This window comes from Adiantum capillus-veneris, chromosome 3 (assembly GCF_014529385.1).
Source record: "Adiantum capillus-veneris isolate H3 chromosome 3, ASM1452938v2, whole genome shotgun sequence".
In the NCBI taxonomy this organism is placed as follows: Eukaryota; Viridiplantae; Streptophyta; class Polypodiopsida; order Polypodiales; family Pteridaceae; genus Adiantum; species Adiantum capillus-veneris.
Genome location: NC_140933.1, coordinates 66,068,281 through 66,081,679, shown reverse-complemented (window position 1 = coordinate 66,081,679; position 13,399 = coordinate 66,068,281).

Below are 13,399 nucleotides of genomic sequence, written 5' to 3'. Positions count from 1 at the left end.
ACATTCTAACTGTCAAACCTCCGCCAACTTTGGAGTTTGTTTGCAAAAATTTATCCATGCGCCCGTTTTGGTAGAGAGAGGTAAAGTCAAACTCTTTAAAGGGCCCCTTTGTGAGTCCAAATTTTGCCTAATGTGTAAAATGATGATGTGTCCTAATTTTCACATACATAGCGAGCAAAACTTGTATACCTTAGGTCATGTATCTTCATCTCCATCAAACACACCAATCATATCATCTATTTCATCCATATCAGAGAATTCTGAAGCTATCTCCCATTACATATCATCATCATTGTCTCCTTCCTCTTGTCCTAATAGTTGTGAGCACATTGCTTTAAAGTCACTCATGACTTCTTTATTGGCCGATTGTTGGTGCATTTGAAATTTAGGATCTAATACAAATGCAACACCATGCAACGGCGTATGAAATTGCACCCATCGCTTATTGGCAGTTGTGATTATGGAAGCTTTGTCCTTTGCATCAAAGCCAGCATGCTCTTTTACTTTGTGCTATCGAGGAATTTGTGTTTGACAGGTGAGCCGAGAAGGTGCGGGACCTCTGGCTGCGAGAGGTGTGAGGAAGAGAGTTGCAACATACACAATTAATATAGATAAAGCTTAAAAATGTCAGCTTGAACAAGTTTCTGAAGCTTGATTACCCAAAGCAGACAGTTAACAGTACCACTACTTTGATTAAATGTTAATTGAGGAGTTTAAGCTCCTTACATTGGTTTAACCTGCCTTAATTCAGATGATAATAGAGAAAATAAAATTTCAGCTATCTCCATGATGCTAATGTTGAGGTCGATGATGATGATGATGTTCTTATGCTTTCCCCTTTACCTTAATTGGCCTGCCAAGCTTGCCTTGATAATATTCATCTCCTTCATTCTTTTGATGGGAGCAAAGCGAACCCCGAACCCCGACGGCCTTTAAAACGCCGGGGGCCAAATGGCGCGCCTCGAGTCTGTCAGGTAAAGCGAACAGGGGGCACCACCTAGCTTTGAGCGGCTAGGACGCAGACCATGATGATATGAACACCGCAAACTTACACACACACACACACACACACACACACAACGAGAGAGAGAGAGAGATGTGCAAATGAAGAAATCCCTTGGGTGGTGAGGGACAATTGTTTCTGTAGTATTTACAATGGCCTTCCTTCTAGCGAGGTGACGCACCGTGGTGATAGAGAGGTAGGGAGAAAAGATGGTGCAAACTACTTGGTGTGTTCTCTAAGACGACTCAATGATTGTGAAGCTTGCTACCAAGAGCGTGTATACGTGTGTGTGCATCGACCATTGGAGTCGAGAGGTGGAAGTGGCTCCCTTCGCATGGTGCAATTCCCAAGGCAAAACAACACACAAGCCCCCTCCCCGTGATGCCAATAGTGTCAACTCTTCCCACTACACTCTACCAAGTGCTGACCTCTCATGAGCTGTCGCCCCCCCAATACTGACCTCTCAGTGCCAATTTATAGGTGTTGTCTGCTTGGATTATGGTTATCCCAGTGTGATTAGAGAAAGCTAATCGGGGAGACAAAGCAAGTGGTGGGCCTGGTGTGGTTGACCCTTGCTTTGTTTTGGGAGGTTATTAAAAGATGAGAATCTCTACATGGGCCTTTGTGACCATCACCTAGAGAGAGGGAATTTACATAGTGGGAATTTTACAATGGCTTGGGTAAAAACTAAAGAAATGATGAAAATAACCTACAAATTACTGAAAACAACGGCGTGGTTGTGTAATGTCGGCGAATGGTGTGTTGCCGGTGCATCGGTGTAGCGCGTACTTCTTTTCGGGGTTGGCTGGGGCATGCCTTCGGCGCATTTCCTCTTTTTGTTGTTGGTGGCGCGTGGTTTGGGTCCTCCTTCTTTTTGTCGATGTCGTAGTCGTAGACCTCCTTCGAGTTTTTTTGTATTTATGTGTGGTGCATATATGCGTGTGTGTATATGTATTGGTGTATGAGTGGACGTATGTGTGTATGTATATAGATGTGGGTGCGCATGCGTGCGTGGGAACGGGCTTATGTATAATATATATTATATATATATTTTTATCTTTTTACGGCTCTGTTGACGGTAGCCTGCTACGCGAGGATGAGGGGTGGGGGGAATGGTGTGTGTGTGTGTGTGGTGTGTGTAGAGAAAGTGTGAGAATTCTGCGCATTCTCAGGCCCGCGAGGGAGAGAGAGAGAGAGTTTACTACGGGTGGGTTGGAGCTGTGTGCAGAGCGCGAGGGAGAGAAGGGGATGAGTGGGGAGAGAGAGTGTGTGTGTGGTGTGTGTGTGTGGAGATAAGGGGGAAGAAACTCCCATTATTTGCACGCCGTCACAGGCTGGGACGAACGAGAGAGAGAGATAGAGAAGCGGCCTGCGAGGGCAAGGGAACCAGAGAGAGAGAGAGGATGGGTAGGTGGGAGGGTGTGTGGCGCTGGATCCTTCGGGCTGGGCCTGGGAGAAGGAGAGGGGAGGTGGCGGCATGGCGACAGAGGGTGATGAGGGGGGGGAGGGTTTAGTCAACGGGCCTTTTGGGAGTTAGAGAGAGAGAGTATATAATAAATGCGGGTTCCCACCGGGGGGGGGAAAGAGAGTGTGTGAGGGTGTGGGGTGGTGATAGGGAATGGGTGAGAGAGGATAGGGGGGTTGTGTGTGTGAATGAGAAGGGAATGGAGAGAGAGAGAGAGATTCCTTCCACTGTCTGCAGGGCCACTCTCCCAAGAGAGAGAGAGGATGGGTAGGTCTAGGTGAAGATAGGGGGGGGGGGGGGGGGGGGGGGGGAAGAAGTGTGTGGATAAGAATATGGGAGAGAGAGGGTTCGCATGTGGCTTGACACAGAGGGAGCGTGAGAGAGAAAGCGAGAGAAGGGGGGGTGGGTGCTCGAGGCTTGCGCGTGGCCGAGGGTGGCCGGTAGGGGGGGGGGGGGGGGGGGTTATTGGGATCAACAAGGTGTCAGTAAGGGAAAGAGAGGATATTAGAGAGAGGTATGTAGGGAAAATGAGAGAGAGAGAGAGATATCTCAGTCGATGCCCGCCGGGGGAATAAAACCATAGGGAGAGAGAGAGAAGGGGTATCTGAAACTGAGGGTAGCCTGCTGCATGGGGCATAGACGAGCGAAGGCATGAGGGTGATAAGGCTGGCCAATCGAAGGGGGAGGGGGGGGGGGGGGTGTGCCATGCCCATAAGAGCGTCGTGAGGTTGACCAGACATTGCCGAGCCTTCCAACGGTTTTGCCAAGGCTCCGGCAGAGGAAAAATAAGTTTTTTTTTTCTTTGATTTCCAAAAATCGGCCATCATTAGCCCTCTCCTTTTTTGCTTCTAGCCCTTCCTCTGCATCTTTAGATGTGGAGTTAGAGGGTTCTCCCTCTTTCAGAATGTCTAGCATGAATTCTGGATCAAACCTACGAAAATACCTTTTCAGTCTCCATCCATTGACCCTAGTCTTGTGAATTCTCCCATTTTCTTCCATCAGCTTATAGCTGCCGTTGTCATAGCATTTCTTGATGATGAATGGACCTTCCCATCTGGGTTGAAATTTCTTGTCCTTCTTGGTGTCAAATCTGTTGTCGTATCTCAGCACTAACATACCTTTTTTCAGTCCCTTTTCTTTATGCTCTTGAGTGAAAGTGAGCCGGCGTCGTTCTGTCTGTGTTGCATAGTGATTGATTGCTTCTTCCCTATCTAGTTGGAGCCTCTCCAGATCCAAGATGTGGTTTTGGAGATTTAAAATTGGACGTTGTATGTGGCTGGCCAAAACTCGTAAGCGGGCTATCTGTACCTCAATGGGTAGAAGTTCCTCCTTCCCGTAAAGTAGATGGAAAGGGGTGAAGCCTAATGATGTTCGGAACGTTGTTCGGTAGGCCCAAAGAGCTGCCATGAGATGTTTATCCCAGTCCCCTCTGTGTTTGTTCACCTGCTTTGTGATGATTTTGCAAATCATTCCGTTTATCTTCTCTACCAGACCATTGCATTGTGGATAGTATGGTGTGGAATGTCGGCATGTGATGCCTAACTTCTTCATCAGTTCTCCCACAAAATCACCTATGAATCCTGGTCCTCTATCTGATATTATCTCAAGAGGAGTGTCAAAACGGCAGCAGATATGCTCAAAAATGAACTTTGCTACCTCTTGGGTGGTGGCTGTTGCTTGTGCCCATCGAGTCATATAGTCTACACCCACTATGATGTATAGTTTACCTGATTGGACCCTTGGTAAAGGACCGATTGCATCTATTCCCCCTTTCTCAAATGGACCATATGAGATGATAGGAGTTTGTGGCTCGTAGGTTAATGTGCGATCACTGGCCACTTGACAGGCCTTGCATGTTTTACACCAATGGTGTACATCCCTGTTCAAACTAGGCCAAGAGTATCCTGCTTGTAGAATCTTCCTATTGGTGATATCTAGAGCAAAATGACCGTCGCAGACGCCATCATGGCAACTTGAAATTACCTCTATGATCTCACTGGAGGTTGGTACCTACCTAAGAATTTGATCCTTGCCCTTACAATACAAGTGGTCGTTTACAAGGCGGTACCTAGTAGCCTTCTGTACCAACCACTGTTTCTGGCCTTTGGTGTATCCTTCCGAACATTCTCCTGTATCTAAAAAGCTAACGACATCCGACATAGCATCACTTCCTTGAAAGAGGGGTAGCTTCAGTTTGATGGCCGCTACGGGAACGTGTTGTATTCTTTCTTTGGCTAGAGCATCTGCCTCTTGATTTTCTGCTCTGGGGACATGAAATAGTTTCACTGCTTCAAACTTCCTTAGAAGATCCTTAACTTGCCATAGTTGACCAAGTAAAACCTGATTCTTACAAACCCAGGTGCCATTTATCCGCCTTATCAAAAGCAAAGCATCGTCAAATACATTTAGGCGTTGAATTCCTTGTGAGATTCATTATTCCAACCCAATAATTAGGGCTTCATATTCTGCTTCATTGTTGGAGTGGGAGTGTAATAACGCCCGATAGAGAATACTCTTTCTTGTTGCTCATTGAAAATGACTATGCCTGCTGCTGCAGACTGGTCCATTGTTTTCTTGTATGCTCCATCAAAGAAAAGAGAGTGAGCTCTTTCCAGCCTAGGACTCTCTACCATTGGTGTTTCTTCCTTCCCTCCCGTGTTGACCTTCAGCTTCTTCTCGTAATGACGATGAGTGAGAATACCCGCTAAACTAGCCCTGGTGGAGTTTTCTACTTGCATGGTGTAGTCAAACTCTTGTAATCTAATCAACCACTTTGAGATCCGAGATGAGAAATCCATGTGTTGCATTACATATGAATAAACCTCTTTCATTGTTAGGATTACAAAGGGTCTACGGAGGAGATAGGAGCGGAACTTTGTGGTGGCAAACATTAGTGCCAGAACCATGTGTTCTACTTCGGTAAATCCCTTTTCTGATGGGGTCATGACACGACTAGATAAGTAAATAGGACACATGAAAGAATGTTGGGGGTCCTTTTGCATTAGCACGGCTCCGAGTGTATCACTTCCTACACTAGGGTTCACATAAAATGGCTTGTCCCACTTAGGAGGTGAAATGGTGGGAAGCTTAGCTAGGATTTGGTTTACCTTAGTAAACTGTAGCTCATTCTCTTCACTCCATGAGAAGACATCCCTCTGGGTGAGTTGTTGTAGGGGAAGGACCACTTGAGATAGCAAGTGAATGAACCTACTTAAGTATCTTACCTTTTGAAGGAAAGAAACCAGCTGCTTAGCGGTGGTGGGTGACGGCAAAGATACCAGGGCCTGGATCTTGCTAGGGTCAGCCTCAATCCCTTTTGCTGAAATTACATGGCCAAGGAGAGTGACTTTGCTTTCACCAATGTGACACTTATCCACGTTGAGCTGGCCACCCAAGGTTTGCAGCCTGGTTAAGGCATCATAGACTTTGCTTAAATGAAGGGTTCGTGAACTATAGAAGCAAAAATCATCTATGAAAACCCGTATTGATGTTCCAAAGTAGGGTTGGAAAAAAAAGGTCGGATAGCGCTGAAATGTGGCTGGGGCGTTCGTGAGGCCAAACTGCATCACTGTGTAAGCAAAGCATCCCCAAGGTGTGATGAAGTTTGTCTTCTTCTGATCTTCCTCCGTAATGCTAATCTGGAAGTATCCTGAGTAGCCGTCGCACATTGTGTATCGTTCGTGACCTGCCACTTCATTGAGAATTTCATCTTGGAATGGCAGGGGAAAGTGATCCCTCTTCGTGGTTGCATTGAGAGGTTTATAGTCCACATAGACTCTCCACTTACCATTTTGTTTTGGTGTGACTACTATTGGGGAGACCCATTCTGAGTCCATAGGATCATCTCTAGTATGAGAACACAATAGTGAGCTCCAAAGTGCAAAAGCTGACCTAGTATCCTAGGTGTGCCGAAGATAACAGGCTCAAATTTTCACCCAAATTTGATCATTTGTAGATGCCATCAAGTAGAAGACCTATAGAGATTTGGGGGTGCATAAGATTCCATCTCATTAAGATAGGGCAAAATGACCATATCACCATCACAAAGTGGTATTTTTCACTTCCGTGAAAAATATTGGTCCGTTTATCCACGAAGTCAAGGGGGGCACTCTACACACTATACTTGACTTTTACTAACCTTCAGTGGGCCCACAACCATAGGCTAGTGACCTCATATTAAACTCTACTCAGAAGGAACCAAATTCACCGGTATCAACACCAAGTGCAAGATACAGAACCAAGGCCATCACATACCTTAACTAATATAATAGAAGCTATATAAATCAAGCTAGGGGAATAAATGACAATAGAATGCCAAAATTATCTTAGGTGGGTTGAAGATAAAGTGCCATGGTTGAAGCACTTTTTGCACAAATTTTCACACAAGCAAAATCCCCATAGCTGACACATAACCTACACCACCCTAGTACACTCTTATCCTCGGGGGGTTCACTATGTGTAAAAGTGCAATATCACGTGCATTGAAGACACATTTGTAAAACACCTAATCTGTGGAATTTTTAAGGGATACAGTGTACCGTTTTCTTTTAAAATCTATAAGTTTTTTTCAAATTTGAAAAAAAGGTATACTTTTGTATATAGATTTTTGTAAGTTTCAAGAAGTTTAAATACCATTCTGTTGAACTCACATGATAGGTTACATTTTTCTTAGGTGACCTCTCCGAGCTCTTATCATTCATGCACTTTCCTATGTTGCACTTTACCACCAAAAATACACTAAAGGTGGACACAAAAGACTTCAAGCTTACAAATTGAGCTCAAAATTCAGCAAACACCAAGTTGAAAACCCATAGGAGCACTCAAAGTGAAAGAAGCCCAAAAGGACCCAAGTGTCATGGAAGTTACTCGCTTATGACATCACTTGTATCATCGTTGATTTCATCGCTTGTGGCATTGCCTATGTCATTGCATGCATCATCTTTGATGTTATCGCCTCTTTCATCACCTACATCATTGCCTATGTCATCGCCTACATTACTAGAAGACTCTAGAAGAATCTAAAAGGATCTAGAAGATTCTAGAAGGTTCTAAAAGTATCAAGGAGATTCTAGAAGTTTCTAGAGGTTTGGAGAATATTTCAAGTGAATCTAGAATTTTGTAGAAATCTCTAGGATTTGAAGAAGTATCTAGAAGGTTCTAAAAGGACTAGAAGGATCAAGAAGGTTCTAGAAGATTCTAACCTCCTCAAGAAGAACCTAGAAAGTTCTAATCTCCTCAAGCACTAGTATAATTAGGGGTCTTGGGCCACAAGCCCCGCAGACTTGCCAAACTGTTATGAGCACGTCTCGAGCTAGAAGGGAGCAAGAGAAGAGGCCTCAAACTAGGTTGATCATCTGTTTGATGGACTTCCTCATGTAAGCGAGTGAATGTGTCTCTCTTGGTTCATGGAAAACTGGGTAATTTAGCCATGTGGAGTAAGAGACAAGTAGTTGCTTGAAATCCACCCACCTCCTCTTGATGATTGGAGTATGTTGGGTCAGTTTGAAGGTGAGTGGGAGCAAATGAGTTTATTGTAATTGCTTGCTTGTTCTCCCTCATCAATTTATCTTTCCATTCTGGTCTATCTCCTTTGATCTATTCTGTGGTCCATTTTGAAAGATCAGCTTCTCTATAACTCCCCTTGGCATCTCACAGAATAGCTGGCAACATCTCTTTATTCTTCTCTATTGTCAGCCATTTGAGTAGTGGATAGGGAAGTTCTAGCTTAGGAACCTCCTCTCATGGCTGTTTTGGAGTGATGTACTTTAGGTAATTTGATTTCAATAAATGGTGCTCCTAGTGAAGGTTCTTGGCCACAGCTTCCCTTGTGACTTCCTAATGTTCCTTTGGTAGATGCAAGTACTCTTGAGGTAATTTGTGGGGTTCAATTGAAGTACCCACATCTACTGGGCCTTTGAAGTACATGTCCTCTTGCTCTGTTTCTTCTTTTGTTTGGTCAAATTCTGGCCATGTTTCCAAGAGTCCTTTCTGTCTAGGTGGTACTTTCTAGAAGTGCTCGATCGTTGATAGTTGTTTTCTTAACTCCACTTCCTTCATCAGCATCGCAATGCTTTCTCCTTTTTCCTTTCCTTCTTCTTCCATGGCTTTACTCTTTGTGTGTTCAACTTCTTCTAAAGTGATTCTTATTGTTTGGGAAACTTCTAGGGCTTGTTGTAAATCTATGATCTACTTATTGTAAATGTCAATCTGCTCAAACCTACTTGTTGGGATGAGAAAGCAATCTTTTGTAAATGCCTCTAGTTGTTTGTTTTGATCAGCTATTCGGCTTTTAAGCACATCTATTGAGATATGTTTCTTTTGAGCAAGTGCTATTGATTCTTTGGCACTTTGGTGAGCTTGTTGATATTGCTTCTCTTTTTGGTCCAAGGCAAATTTACTTCTTTGCAGCATGTCCTCTTGTACTTTCCTAGCCATCTTTTCTTCCTCGTACATCTCTCTGTACTTTGCCAGCTCTCCATTGACATGCTCTAACTATGCATCTCTTCTATGAAGGTGTTCTACTAAAAGAGTGTTGGTCTTGCCCAACTCTTTGTTTTCACTCCTCCTCTTGTCCATCTCTTGCTGTATATTGACCACTGCTAAGCCGATATTGCTATTATTTTCTTCTTCTCTTCTGTATTTGAGAGTTATCTACATGATTTCCATGTTTAGATCCTCATCTAGCTTGGATATCAATGTAGCTATGGCCATACTAGACATTGCCTCTTGGATGAGTGTCCCTTGAATAGTAGCTTGTGTTGTTTCTACGCTAGGTTTGGGGACGGACTCTTTGCTCTCAACTTCTTGATAAGCATGATTTTTGGTGGAGTGGTTGTCTCGAGCCTATGCTAGGCTAGTCTATCTCCATGTGGATCCTCCCTAAGAATGTATAGGAAAAATTTGAGTCCTGCCCGTTGGTGTTTTTTGCACATTTCTTGTATCTTCTTGACTGCATGGATTACTTGTTGTTGTTGAGCTTCTAAACTGGCTCTTGATTTCAGAGGCTTATGTATAAAGACCGTTCTATACTATGAATGGGAGTTATACCACATTTTCATTGAGTTGTATCTTTAACAAGCCTTCAGACTGATTTACTTCTTTTACCTTTTTATTTTATATTTCTTGTTCTTGATCAATCGTCATGGGGTTTTCTTGCGTGTTTTGCAAGCCCTCTGAGTCCTGACTGATTGTCTTTACTTATAGCCTGTTTGGGTGTGTTTGGCTCTAGGCTGGGCTTCTTTGGAAAGGACATTGGTAGGTCCACCATAGCATGGGCCTCTTCTAGGCTATAGCACATGTCTGGAAAGTCTTGAATTGTCTTTTTGACATGCTCCTCTTCTGTGAGTGGTCTGTATGGAGCCTTTACCTTTGTACTTTCCGTGTGGACTTGGCTTTCCTACTCTGATTAAAGGCCTTCATTATTGGGTGGGGACTCCATGTGAATTAGATTTGTAGGCATAGGGCTTGGTATTTTTGGTTCTTCTTGTTGTTTAGTTTCCTATTGCTACCCTCGCCTTGCTTGTTCTTCCTATTGGTAAATATGGTCCATCATTTCTATGACATTGTCTTGATCAAAATTCTCCTCTTTTTAATCTTCTCTTTGTCCTTAATTCCCTGTTGGAGGCATTTTTTTCAGGCTCATCTTGAGTCTTCGTTCTTTTATGCTCCCACCCTTCTAATCCTTCTTCTATTGGTCTTTTTGATGTCTGGTTGGTTTGTTCTTTAATTTTGGCCCTCATCATGTCTGATAAGCTTTGGGTTTGCTCTTCTTTTCTAATCGTTTTAGTAGCTTCCCTTTGTTTCTACTTACTTTCTTCTTTAGCTTTCAGCTTTTTCTCTTGTTCATATTTAGCTCTTTGCTCTCTTTTCTCCAATCTCATGGCATATGACAAAACTTGCTGCCCTTCTTGAGTGGTGGGGTCTTACTAGTGGATCTCTATATTTTCCTCCTCAGTCTTTGATCCAATTGACTCAGAGCTGGTGGCCCCTTCATCTCTCACATATTCCGGTTGTGTTGTCTTCTTAGCTCTTGTGGTCCTTGCAGATGTAGAATGTGATGCCTTTTGTGCTTTGGGTTTTCATACTCGTTAAGACCATTCATTTGATTCTGGGTCATCTTCCAGTGAATACCTAGATTCAACTTACTGCACTTATGAATCCAAATAAAATATTGTGTTTTTTGAGCTTGAACCAACTTCTTTAGTACCCATATCTTTGTGATGGATCACGGGATGTTTCGTACGGGTATGTGAGATAGTACCATATTCTTTGCTACCTTATGAGTATTAAGTGATTTTTTTGCATGTATTTCATCTTTTTTGACCCAAACCTGCTTTGTTTTGAGATGTTGCTTTGGTAGCCATCTCTCTCTTTTGTTTGTCGTTTATGTTGTCGGATTTTTTATCGGTGATGGTGTGGATGGGGATAATGCCATCTTGAATTGGTGTGTTAGCTTTTGTGAAGATTATTTGGGACTCCATTGCATGGTTCCTGTAGGCAAGGGTTTTTTGCCCTTGTCAGTAGTCTTTTCCATTGGTGGCTCTATTTCTGTGAGTTTGGTCAATGGAACAGTTTGCCTCTCTGTTTCATTCTGAATTTGTACCAATTCTATCTGAACATTGTACATCTTTTGTCATGCTTTTCCAAACAATAGTTTGTGTTTGTTTTTATGGTCTTCTACCACATAAAATATATGTGGGTATGTGAGATGATAGTTTGTGCTTGTTCTACCGAGACGTAATCCCCTATTTTAAATTCTTTTGATCGTACATGCTTGTCAAAGAACTTCTTTTGGCGTCTTTTCTGAGCATATATGAATGCTACAACTTGAAGGATTAGCTCATCTAGCTTTTACAAATAATCTATTCTTGATAAGCATTCATGACCAATCCACTCTAGTTGCTTAGATACTCCCAGAGTTGGGATTAAGAATTCAATGGGTAGAATGGCATTAAGACCAAACACCATATTGTAAGGTGTCATTCCAATGGATGTCTTATAGGACACTCTATATGTCCATCAAGCATAATGTAACTTCTAGATCCAATCTGTTTGTGATTTCGTCACATTTATTGTCAATATTGTGCAAAGTGTTTTATACGTAGCTTCAACCTATCCATTGGTTTGTACGTGGTATGGGACAAAATTCTTATGAACAACCATGAATTTGTCAAGAAGATTTTCAATAGATTTTTTTAGGAAGTGTGTGCCTCTTATCACTGATAATTTCTATGACATTTTCATATAGAAATTGTGCAGTGGTTCTAGCATTTTACTTTTGTGTATCTTTTGCTTCATCCCATTTTGTGAGATAGTCCGTGGTGATGATATATATTGGGCATGGGATTTGTAAGCAGGTGGTGAGATTGGTCCCACAAGGTCTAGAATCCACTTAGCAAATTCCCTTGCTTCGATCATTAGTAGTAATGGCATCTCATCCTTTTTTATAGGTACCTTGGTACACTAGCAATCATTCCATCATTTAACATATTCATCCGCATCATGTGCAATGTAAGCCACTATATTCTATCAGTTAAGACAATTTTAATTGTCTTATCTCCCAAGAAATGGCCTCCCTAATTCCTCTGTATGTGTGCTTTCTCTAAGATAGGTAGATATTTGTTTTCCATTGCAAATATTCTAATTTGGTTATCCTTCCCTCTCTTGCAGAGTTGGTTTTCAATGTGAATTCTTGAGCTTCCAGCTTAGTGGCTCTCTGTCCTCGTTGTCAAGTAATCAGCCATATATTAACTCAATTAAGGTGCAACTTCTATCTAAAAAACTGTGGCACATTCCTTTTGTGGATTTTTCCTGCATGTAGCAGAATTTACAACATTACTATGTACATTCGCATGCATATTTGGCCAATACACTCCCAGCTGCATTAGGCACTGATGTGTTTTCTTTTGAGAGCAATGGAAGGCTATGTCATGTGCATGGGCTTCCATGAGGTAGCATTCATATTCTATTGGACTAATGATATTCGCACTATTCCATTAGAGCCTAGATGATACAAGAGTCCACCTACTAGCTTAAAGTTTTTAGCGTGCCTGATTGTTTGTCGCTTTTATGGGTTTGTTTAGTCTTATCAAATTAACCACCATAAGTCAAAATATTGACTACTTGAGACCACTTTGGAATCATCTTGATATTGAAGAGATAAGTGTTAGGTATATCATCATCTACTCCTTTGGGTGCTTCACCATTTGGTAATCTAGAAAAATGGTCTACTACGAGTGTGTTTTTCCCTTTTTCATCCACAACCGTAAAATCAAACCCAAGCAATATGATGAACCAACGGAAAATTCTTCCTGTATTGCAAGTTTTATTGACTAGATACAAGAGGGATTGGTGGTATATGAAGGAAAAAAAATTGTTAGCCAAAAGATAATACCTAAATTTCTTAATAGCATATAGCATTTATAACCCTTCTCATTCCATGGTCATGTAATTCTTTTCCACATTGTTCAGCTGTCAATTAGCATAGCAAACTGAAAAACACATTGTCATGCTTGATGTGATCTATCATGAGGATAGAGTGAGCACAAAGGTCAATGTATATTTCTAAAAATATCCATAAGTACGTTTTGAAAGCGTGCGTCATTAGCCTTTGGAATGTGATTGGTGTATTGGTCAAGCCGAGAGGCATTATCCTATAAGCAAAGATTCCCCATTTTGTGGTGAGTGCCATTTGGTACAAGTCTTCTACCATAATAGCTAATTATAGCTAGCCATGGTGAAAGATTATAATCAACCAGACAAATAGGCCATGTGCTCCATGAAAAACTCTGTAATCTGAATGGGTTTACACCGTCCACCATAGCCACACCAAAGCGCATACATTGAGGCTCATTCTTAAATGTAGGCGAACTTTCCTCTATGTGCTTCCATGCACGAGAGTTAGCAGGTACCCGCATCACATCATCTATCGA